We start from the raw sequence: 9638 nt of genomic DNA on the forward strand, positions 1-9638 counted from the left end.
AATAAATCTCTGTCGATTACATTGCTCTAATGAAAAGAATGCACTTTTAAATAATTTTTTATACATATTGAAATAGCGCTCTTCCAAAAAACTTGTGCTAATTATACTCCAAAGCAGTGAATGGCATTTTAAATATCTGATAAATGCTTCTCTCTGAATTCTCTCCAGAGTAATAGTGTTGTAGCTCATTAATTAAACATTCATGCATTTGAGAATGTCAGTTGTATTCTATACAGAGCTTTAAAAATTCTTTAAACATATCCCTTCTTTTAAAGTATTTACTACATCAAAATATCAAATAATTAGAGAACATTTGTGAGGCAGAATATGAAGTTCAAGACAATATTATTTTCAAATTTTTCAAAAATGTATAATGATAGTGTGATTGAGAAGCTATTTGAATGCTGAAAAATTAATATATTTTGAAGACATTTATAAGTTCAAATGGACACAAAATATTATGAAGGACATTTTAACCACTAAAAATGGCAAAGTAAATAGTTACAGATTGTAGTGAATATGTGCTAGAGTTCCTACAGAGGTAATTCTGCAGAGAAAGTTATCATTGGAACCATTAGAGATGGAAATAGAATAGTGACTTTGTGAATTGTGATTAAAGAGTGGTAAACGCTAAAGACTTACCTTTTATAGGTTTGGCAAGCCTACCTAGGAGTTTGTCATCAAGTTGTCCCATGATATAAAGAAACTAGGAGGGAAATCATGTCTAAAATAACCAGCAAAGTAAAGCTTGCTTGAGAAAATAAATTGCCAAAGAGTAAATCCTATATCATAGAAGCCTAATATGCAAATCAACCAAATAGGGGAACTATTGGTAGCAATGATGTGCACCGACCACCAAGGGGCACACTCTCAAAGCAGGAGCTGCTCCCAGCCTACCAGCCCAAGGCCAGCCAAGGTTGGTGCCAATGGGGGTACTCCAATTGCCCTGCCATTCACCCTACAGAGGGAGGCATCTGGTAGTGGCAGCAGGGGCTGGGGGCCAGTGGGTGGTCAGTACCAGGCTGGCCAAGTGGGTGCCACTGGAGACTACCAATCACCCCACCAGTTACCCCACAGATCAGCCCAGATTTCCAGCCAGGCTTAGGGACCCTAGCTGTGCACTGGGCCTCTAATTTATATATATAGACACAATATGTCCATACCCCTTTTCTTATTATTGTAAGAGAGGTAAACTATATGTACAGATGCACACATATTTGAAAGTATTTTTTAAAATATTATCAGCAAGACAGAGGTGGCATTTTTAATTTTTGAAATAAATATCCACTGTCACCAGATATATAGAATACATGTAGAAAAATATATGAGTTACAATTCAGTGAAAATATATTAAATATTCATGTCACATTGCAAAATTTTAGCAAAATAATGTTATGAAAATAGGATTCTGTTGTATTTTTTAATTTTTTTATTGATTATGGTCTCACATAATTATCCTTATTCCCCCATTCCCATCCCAAACCCCTCCCTAGATATGCTCCCCTATCCCCCCCATTGTCCATGGCCACTGGCTAGGCCCATATGTATGCACACAAGTCCTTTGGTTGATCTCTTCCCCTTACCCCCATCTCCCCTTATTTTCCCTCTGAGGTTTGAGAGTCTGATCGCTGGTTCTCTTTCTCTGGGTCTGTTTGTGTTGTTCATTATTTCCTCTAGATGTGTGAGATCATGTGATCCAAGAAATACCCCTGTAAGAACCTAAATCTGTTGTATTTTTAATCTTAATTTATTTTACATATATATAGAATATGCAAAATTCATATATATAATACATGTAATATTCATATATATAATATGAAAGGGTGATATGCAAATTAACCATCACTCCATCACAAATGTGGTGGCACCCATAGCCACAGGATGGCAGTGCCCAGTCCCATTAGCCTCACTGGAGTCCCCCAGTCCTGGGGGTGCTGCTACTGAGAGCAGGCAGCAAGAGCAGCCTGGTTGAATGCTTGATTTGTTGCCGCAACAATGGAGGGCCTCTGGGTAGCGGGTGCAGAGCAGCTGGGCAGGATGCTTGCTTCATTGCCGAGGTGATACCCTGGTTGTGGAGGGCATCTGACAGACAGGAGGGGGCAGAGGTGGCCTGTAGCCTCTGCAGCTGAGCACAGGCCTGGAGAAGAGATGGCATAGATTTGTACATGGTAATGATTTATTATCCTTAATGTCAATGGAAAAAGTAGCATTTATTTAAAAGTTAAAATGGTGGTAATACCCTAAATGTCTATCAACATATCAAATCATAACTTCATTATTCCATAAAACTTTAATAGAGTTTTATACAATAAAACTGAATGAACAACCAAGATACATCTATCGTACACATTATGTTGAATAAAATTGAACAAATTGCAGAAGAATAGATCTAATATAATTTAAAATCGTGAATATTAAATGCACTTAAATTTAGATTGGTTTTAGAGAACAGGACTGTGTTACATAAAATAGAAGGTAATGATTACTAAAGGATATGTGCAATATATATATATTTTATTCAAAGAGTGATAAATAGTAAGATTCAAGTTCTTTTTTTTTTTAATGATTGTTTTCCAAGCTGTAGGTTAATGAAATGGTTTTGATGACTTGACTTTTTATAATTTGTTGTTGTTGTTGTTAATCTTCACCCAAGGATATTTTCCATTGGTTTTTAGAAAGAATGGAAGGGAAGGAGATAGACAGAGAGAAACATCAATGTGAGAGAGACACAGTGCTTGGTTGCCTCCCACACAAGCACCAACCAGGGCCCAGGATAGAATCTAGCAGAGGTATGTGCCCTTGGCCAGAACAGAACTCAGACCCTTCAGTCTGTGGGCTAAGGTTTACACACTGAGCCAGAGCAGATAGGGCATAAGTTTGTTTCATTTTTGTTTTTAATCTGATGTGAAATAATACTTCTTTTGAGACTGACTTCTAAATATGTTTAATCAATATTATTTGATAATAAGTTGTGTTTTATTTACTTAATTTTTTAAATATATTTTTATTGATTTTTCACAGAGAGGAAGAGAGAGGGATAGAGAGTTAGAAACATGGATGAGAGAATCATGGATCAGCTGCCTCTTGCACACCCCCCACTGGGGAATGTGCCCACAACCAAGGTACATGCCCTTGACCGAAATCGAACGTGGGACCTTTCAGTCCCCAAGGGGACGCTTTATCCACTGAGCCAAGCCGGTTTTGGCTCACTTAATATTTTCAAAATTTTTATTTTGACTCTAGATGTAACTGGTTTGGGTACGTGATATGTTATATTTAACTTTATTTTTTTCTGTAAAATTTTTGTCCCATCGCTTTAATTAAATAATGTTTACTGCATTACTTATGGTATGTTGTTTATTATTGTAAACATTTATAGATTCTATTTCTAGAGTATGAATTATCTCACTTGCAAGAATACTCTAATCTCAATCCTCATTATTTTAACTATAACATAGTTTAGTATCTGGGGGGAAGTCTCTGTTATCTCTATTTTCAAACATTTCTGTGAACTATTATTACCCATATTTTTTCCAGATGAATTTCAAATTTTTCTCAGATATCAGTTTATATATAAAATAAATATATATTCAATATTGCGTTTTTATCTTTTATAATGATTGTATTTCAGTCAACATTTATTTTTGTCTTTACATGTGAGGGGTTTTAACATACATTTTGACTTATTCATTATTTAAAAGGGAAAATTATAATTTGTAAATTATTCATTCTTGTGTTAATAAATATCACACACTTTACTTATACTCATTTGTATTTTATATTACAATGTAAGATAATATTAATGTTTATATCTTTGTGTATGTTTTCTTTTTAAACATTCTGAATTTGTTCAATTAGTTAAGTATAGGAGAGACTAGGAGCATGAGAAGCTTGACACTGATAAACTGAACTAAGTTTATACAGATAAAAATAAAATGAAACAATAGCACTAAATACATAATGGTTGCCAAAGCTAGAAAGAAAAAAAGTAAATAAGGATATATGGAATAAAATGAGAAGTAGCATAAAGTTTAAATTATTAGAAACAGCAAAAATATTTAAGATTGGATATTAATATGTTCAACTTGTCACATTTTTTTCTTTCCATTTTACATATTCAATAGTACAGATACAGCATCACGACAGACAGCAAGGTTAAATTATAACTATATTGCAAACTGATCCTTGTTTTTGAAAAAAGTATAGTATTAACAATATGGACATTAGATTTCACTGATATTCTACACTACTTATGGAATAAAAATATTTTTAAAATGTATAATAGGCCAGTGTGGAGAAAAATTAAGTCTAAAAGTTCAGAAAACTTACTATAGAACCTGTCAAACATTAAATTATTCTCTTACAATTATGTCTGCAATGTATGTGGGTCATTAGAAATTCCCTGATAGAAAAGACAATGGAGGTCAGCTTCTCCTTGTCTTTAATAGAACAGAGAGTTACACCATTATGAATTAAGATGAAAAATTACTGTCATATCTATATGATTAACTCATAACCATCACAGTCCAGATCACGATGATGATGATCATGATAATGATTAATATGCAATTATTAATCTTCTAGCCTATCTCTGGCCCTGTGTTAAGCATTTTGTGTAACCATTTATTACAGCTGGTTGTACCATAATATAAAAGCTATACTTGTGGATATGTCAGCTTATAAAGCATAAATTCTCAGTTTTAAAGTCAAGAAGTTCAGTTGTGGCCTGGCGGCTATCATGTAGTTGAACACAGATGCTTATAGATATAATGTGTGAATGATTCAGTACAATCAATATTTATTCATTCAACGAATAGTTTCTAAGCACTACATTATCTCTTAATAACTTATCAGTGGACCTTAAAGCTTACATGTTAGTGTGCATCAATCAGCACTACAACAAAGTATAAAAAGTATAGTTTTCTTTCTATGAAAACTTTCAGGAAATGTCAGCCCAGTATTTAGTGTTTTCACAGTTTTATGAAGACATTTGGTACTTTCAAATTTTAATAATTCAATAATATACTATGGTAGAATATATTAAAATTATTAGAATACATTTTAGATATGGAGCTTTAAAAGTTCAAAATTTCTATAATTGATTTGAATGAAATAATAAAGTACATGCTCATAATATGTACTGATAAAACTTACTAGTTAAATACATTAATTTCATTAAAATGCAATATTAACATTTTTTTGCCTATTGGCCATCTGTATAGCTTCTTTGGAGAAGTGTCTGACAGCTGTCACAGGGGAAGGAGGTTGGAGTGGGGGCAGGGTGTTGGGTGAAAATAGTGAAGGGATTAAGCAAAGAAAATAAAACACTTAATAGACACAGATAACAATATGGTGATTACCAGAAGAAAGGTAGGTTGGGTGAGGAGAAGAGGGTAAAGGATGGGTGTGGTATATGGTGATGGAAGGAGACTTGACTTGGGATGGTGAACATATAATATATAGATGACATGTTATAGAATTGTGAACCTGAAACATATAATTTTATTAGCCAATGTCACCCTAATAAATTCAATATATTTTTTAAAAATAATAGAAAGTAAAAAGGTATAATAAATGATTCATTGGTCTGAAAATTAAGCAAAATAAATCTAGAACCATTTATACAAAGCTCAAGGTAAAATATTCCATTTAGTCTAAAATTTTGCATAATTATGAGTAGAAGTTACCTAGGCAACCCAAGAAAAGATGAAATAAAAAAGGCTTAAATTCACAAATAGTAGGAAATTCTTAAACTTGTCACAAGCCCATAGGAAGTTAGGGGTTTTGTAGAGATTTGTATCTTCAAACGAAGCCATAGGATTAAGAAAACTTGCAAATTTAAAGACTATGAGAAGACATTGGTAAGTTATAACAAATGTTTAAATGGCTTTCATTTGGGCAAGACATTTTATAAACTCTAAAACCATCTAGTGGAAATTATACATTATTTCCCTTCAGCATAAAAATTTCCTCTAAATATATGTATGTAAAAGTTTTGCTTATTCCAAATGTTACTGGCCTTCTCTATGATGTATTGATCATCCCATTCTTAAATCAACATCTATTCAGTCAACAAATGTTGCTTCCTAGGCACTTATTGTCTCTTAATAATTCACCGGTAGAAGCTTAGATGTAAGTGGGGAAACTAGTTTCAGTGGAGAGTTGTTGGCAGTGAAAAGGTAGAATTCTATAATTGACAGTGGAAGCGTATGCAATGTTTCTTGTTTTTAGGGGAGATTTGTTTTTGTAGTTGTTTTCCTTGTTTTTCTTCTGTAGTTATAAAAGAAAAGAAATGCTCTGAACATCATAAATGAAAGCAAATCAACTACCTAAAGCCTGAGATTCTTGATACTTTGGTTTTGTGTTTGTGCTGATTTTGGATAAAGGAGACTGATAAGGCCAAACTCCTTAGGCTGCATCCAACTCCAAGGTTCTATGAGTAAGATTACACAAACACAAAAAGAAAGAATATTTTTAAAAGTAACATTTTGAACTGAATGTTGTAAAAACTTCGTCCCTTGAAGAGGGAAGTTTTATTTTTTTCCCCTACCAGGAATGAAATTGCATCTATTCACATGCAAAACAAATAAACAAAATTGAATGTATATGCTAGGAAATGTGTTTTTTTGTTCTATGTAGAATGATTTTTGTCTGTGGTGAAACAATTGACAGCTCCTGGATAAAGCTATGATTTTTTTTTTTTTTTTAGAAAATGTTTTTGTAAATAAGCGTTTTGAAATGCCAAAGTATATTTTAAAACACTTTTTATAAGTAAGACAGACTGTCAGTTCAGAGTGGATTTTTATTTTTTTAATTTAGCGTGCCTCCACAGCATGGGAGGAAAAGCAGTGAAAATCCTTGCCAAATGACATACTGCCTTCCCTCCATAGGGAGCAGTTCTTGGACTATCATCTCCCCAGGAATCCCAGAAGAACTCAGTTGGAATGGAGAACACACACGTGAGCCTTTTGCTTTGTGCAACTCTTTAAACCTCCCATGATATCTAAGCATCCTTCAAATTGATGATTTTGGAGGCGGTGAAGGCTTTGCCTGTGATCTGGGGGCTTCCTGTGACTATGGCACTTTTTAAAAGAGGGGAAGCTTGAAGGCCAGGCTCCTGAAAGGGCAGTCTCAGTATCAAAGCATCAGCATCATCCAAGAAGCTTATTGGAAATGAAGAAAATCAAACTGCACTACAGTCAGAATCTGCTTATTATTAATTAGTTCCCTATTAAAATTGTAGGAGCAGTGCTCTAATCTGTGGCTCTTATTTTTTGTCAGGGGAAAGTGAGGATCATATAATCTAAAGAGAATTGAGAAAGTTGTATGTGCAGTGAGTTTCAGTAACTTACATTGATTGGTTACAATGCTCAACTAATGTTCTAAATGCCTTTTATAAACATTAGACACCCGGTGCATGAAATTCACGCACTTGGGGTTTCCCTCAGCCTGGCCTGGAACCTCTCTTACTCTGGGAGCCCTCGTAGGATGTCTGACTGACGGCGTAGGCCCGTTGGGCGTGAGCCTAAGTGATCAGTGGGACATCAGTGCTGCAGCAAAGGCGGGAGAGGTTCCCACCACTGCCACTGCCGTCGCCAGCACTCCCCCTGTGGGAGCATACTGACCACTGGGAGACAGATCCTGGTGATTGAAGTCTACCCCCTGGTGACCAGTGTGTGGCATAGCAACAGGTCGTTCTGCCATTCAGTTGATCTGCATATTAGCGTTTTATTATTATAGGCTAGAGGCCCGGTGCACAAAAATTCATGCTCTTAGGGGGTCCCTCAGCCCAGCCTGCACCCTCTTACAATCTAGGACCCTTCAAGTAGGGTCCCTAGGCCTGGCCTGAGATAATGGCTTACCTTCCCCTGGCTGTAGGAAGCTGGCCCCATCCCTGCTGCTGCCACTGCTTGCCATCTGTGCAGTGTTTCCCCCCTCCCCTGCCACCAGTGGCCTCCTTCCACAGATGACAGGCTGGGGTGTGATGGCTTTGCTGGCCTGGTCCTCCTTCTTTCTTTGTTGTGGGGAGGAGGGGGTGGCTGCGCAGCAAGGGACCATCTCCCTACCTGATCACCCCTAACCACTCCGCATGCCTGCCTGATTGCCCTAACTGATTGCTTGGGGGGAGGGCCAGCCCGAAAAGGGCCTTGGTGATCTAATCTCTAGTCATTTCGGTTGTGATGCCTCTAGTCTTTTATGTATAGGATTATCTTTTTAAATCCTCTCCATACGTTTTGAATTGAAAGCTACTATGCTCATTTCATTGCTGAAGAAACACATAAAAAGTTCAGGTATATTGCCCAAGACCACCAGGCTACTACTCAGAATCAATCCTTAAACATTTTTCAAGTTCCACTTCTGAAAATTCATAGCCTTAAACTGATAAATTGTTTCTTGGTTCCTTATTTTCTCATAAGCCTTTTGATGTAGAACCTTTTTGGTCAGGTGATAATAGGGTCATATTAGAATGTAGCGGTTTGGAAAATATATTTTTTTTCTCTTTAGGTTTATCTTCACACTGCTAGAATTTTGATATGAACTGAATTCTAATAAAAAGTAAATTATTAGAAATATTACCAAAAATTCTAAGACTAGTCTTAATACTAATGTCATGGGTCATTGTCAGAAAGATACTTTATTAATAAAGTATCCTTTCTCCGAAACAGGTTTGGCTCAGCAGTAGAGCGTCGGTCTGCAGAATGAAAGGTCCCAGGTATGATTCCGGTCAAGGGCATGTACATTGGTTGAGGGCACATCCCCAGCAGGGGGTGTGCAAGAGGCAGCTGATGGATGTTTCTCTCTCATTGATGTTTCTAGCTCTCTATCTCTCTCCCTTCCTCTCTGTAAAAAAATCAATAAAATATATATATTTTTTAAATGTCCTTTGCTGAATTTTTTTCACACAATTAAATACAACCTGCAAGTCTACGCTGATATTTTATAGGCAATTAATTATTTCATGGTGTATTTAATGGATTTTGAATAATATTAAGATTTAAACAAGGCCTACATTGAAAATGATATTTTCTCCTTTCCAAATATTTTAATTTTTGCTAACTATAGTAAATTTAATAGACAATGTTTAATCAAGAAAAAATTTTATCATAGATTTCTGTTGTTTGTTCTTCCTGAGGTTTTCCTTCGTGGTGAGTACAACATGTATTCACAAAACATAAAATAGAAAAAAATATATTTTCTATACAAATAAAATACAAAAATGTATGTAATTTAAAGACAAATATATTAAACAACCAAATTTATTTATCAAATTTGTAAAATTCTATATTCTTGATGGCCTCAGAGTAATGTGACCATTGACTCAAGTACTAAGAATTTGAGGCAATAAAACTGTTAAACGTTTCCCAGCAGATAGCCTAAGCCTAAGCCCTAAGGTATTATCTATACAACCTGATTTTTTTTCTAGGTAATATATTTTAGGTAAATAAAAATGTGAGAGGGGCAGATACAGATTTGGCTCAGTGGATAGAGCATCAGTCTGCGGACTGAAAGGTCCCAGGTACGATTCCGGTCAAGGGCATTTACATTGGTTGTGGGCACATCCCTGATAGGGGTGTGCAAGAGGCAGCTTGTCAATGTTTCTCTCTCGTCGATGTTTCTAGCTCTCTATCCCTCTCTCT

Source organism: Pipistrellus kuhlii, unplaced genomic scaffold, assembly GCF_014108245.1.
Source record: "Pipistrellus kuhlii isolate mPipKuh1 unplaced genomic scaffold, mPipKuh1.p scaffold_m20_p_2, whole genome shotgun sequence".
NCBI lineage: Eukaryota > Metazoa > Chordata > Mammalia > Chiroptera > Vespertilionidae > Pipistrellus > Pipistrellus kuhlii.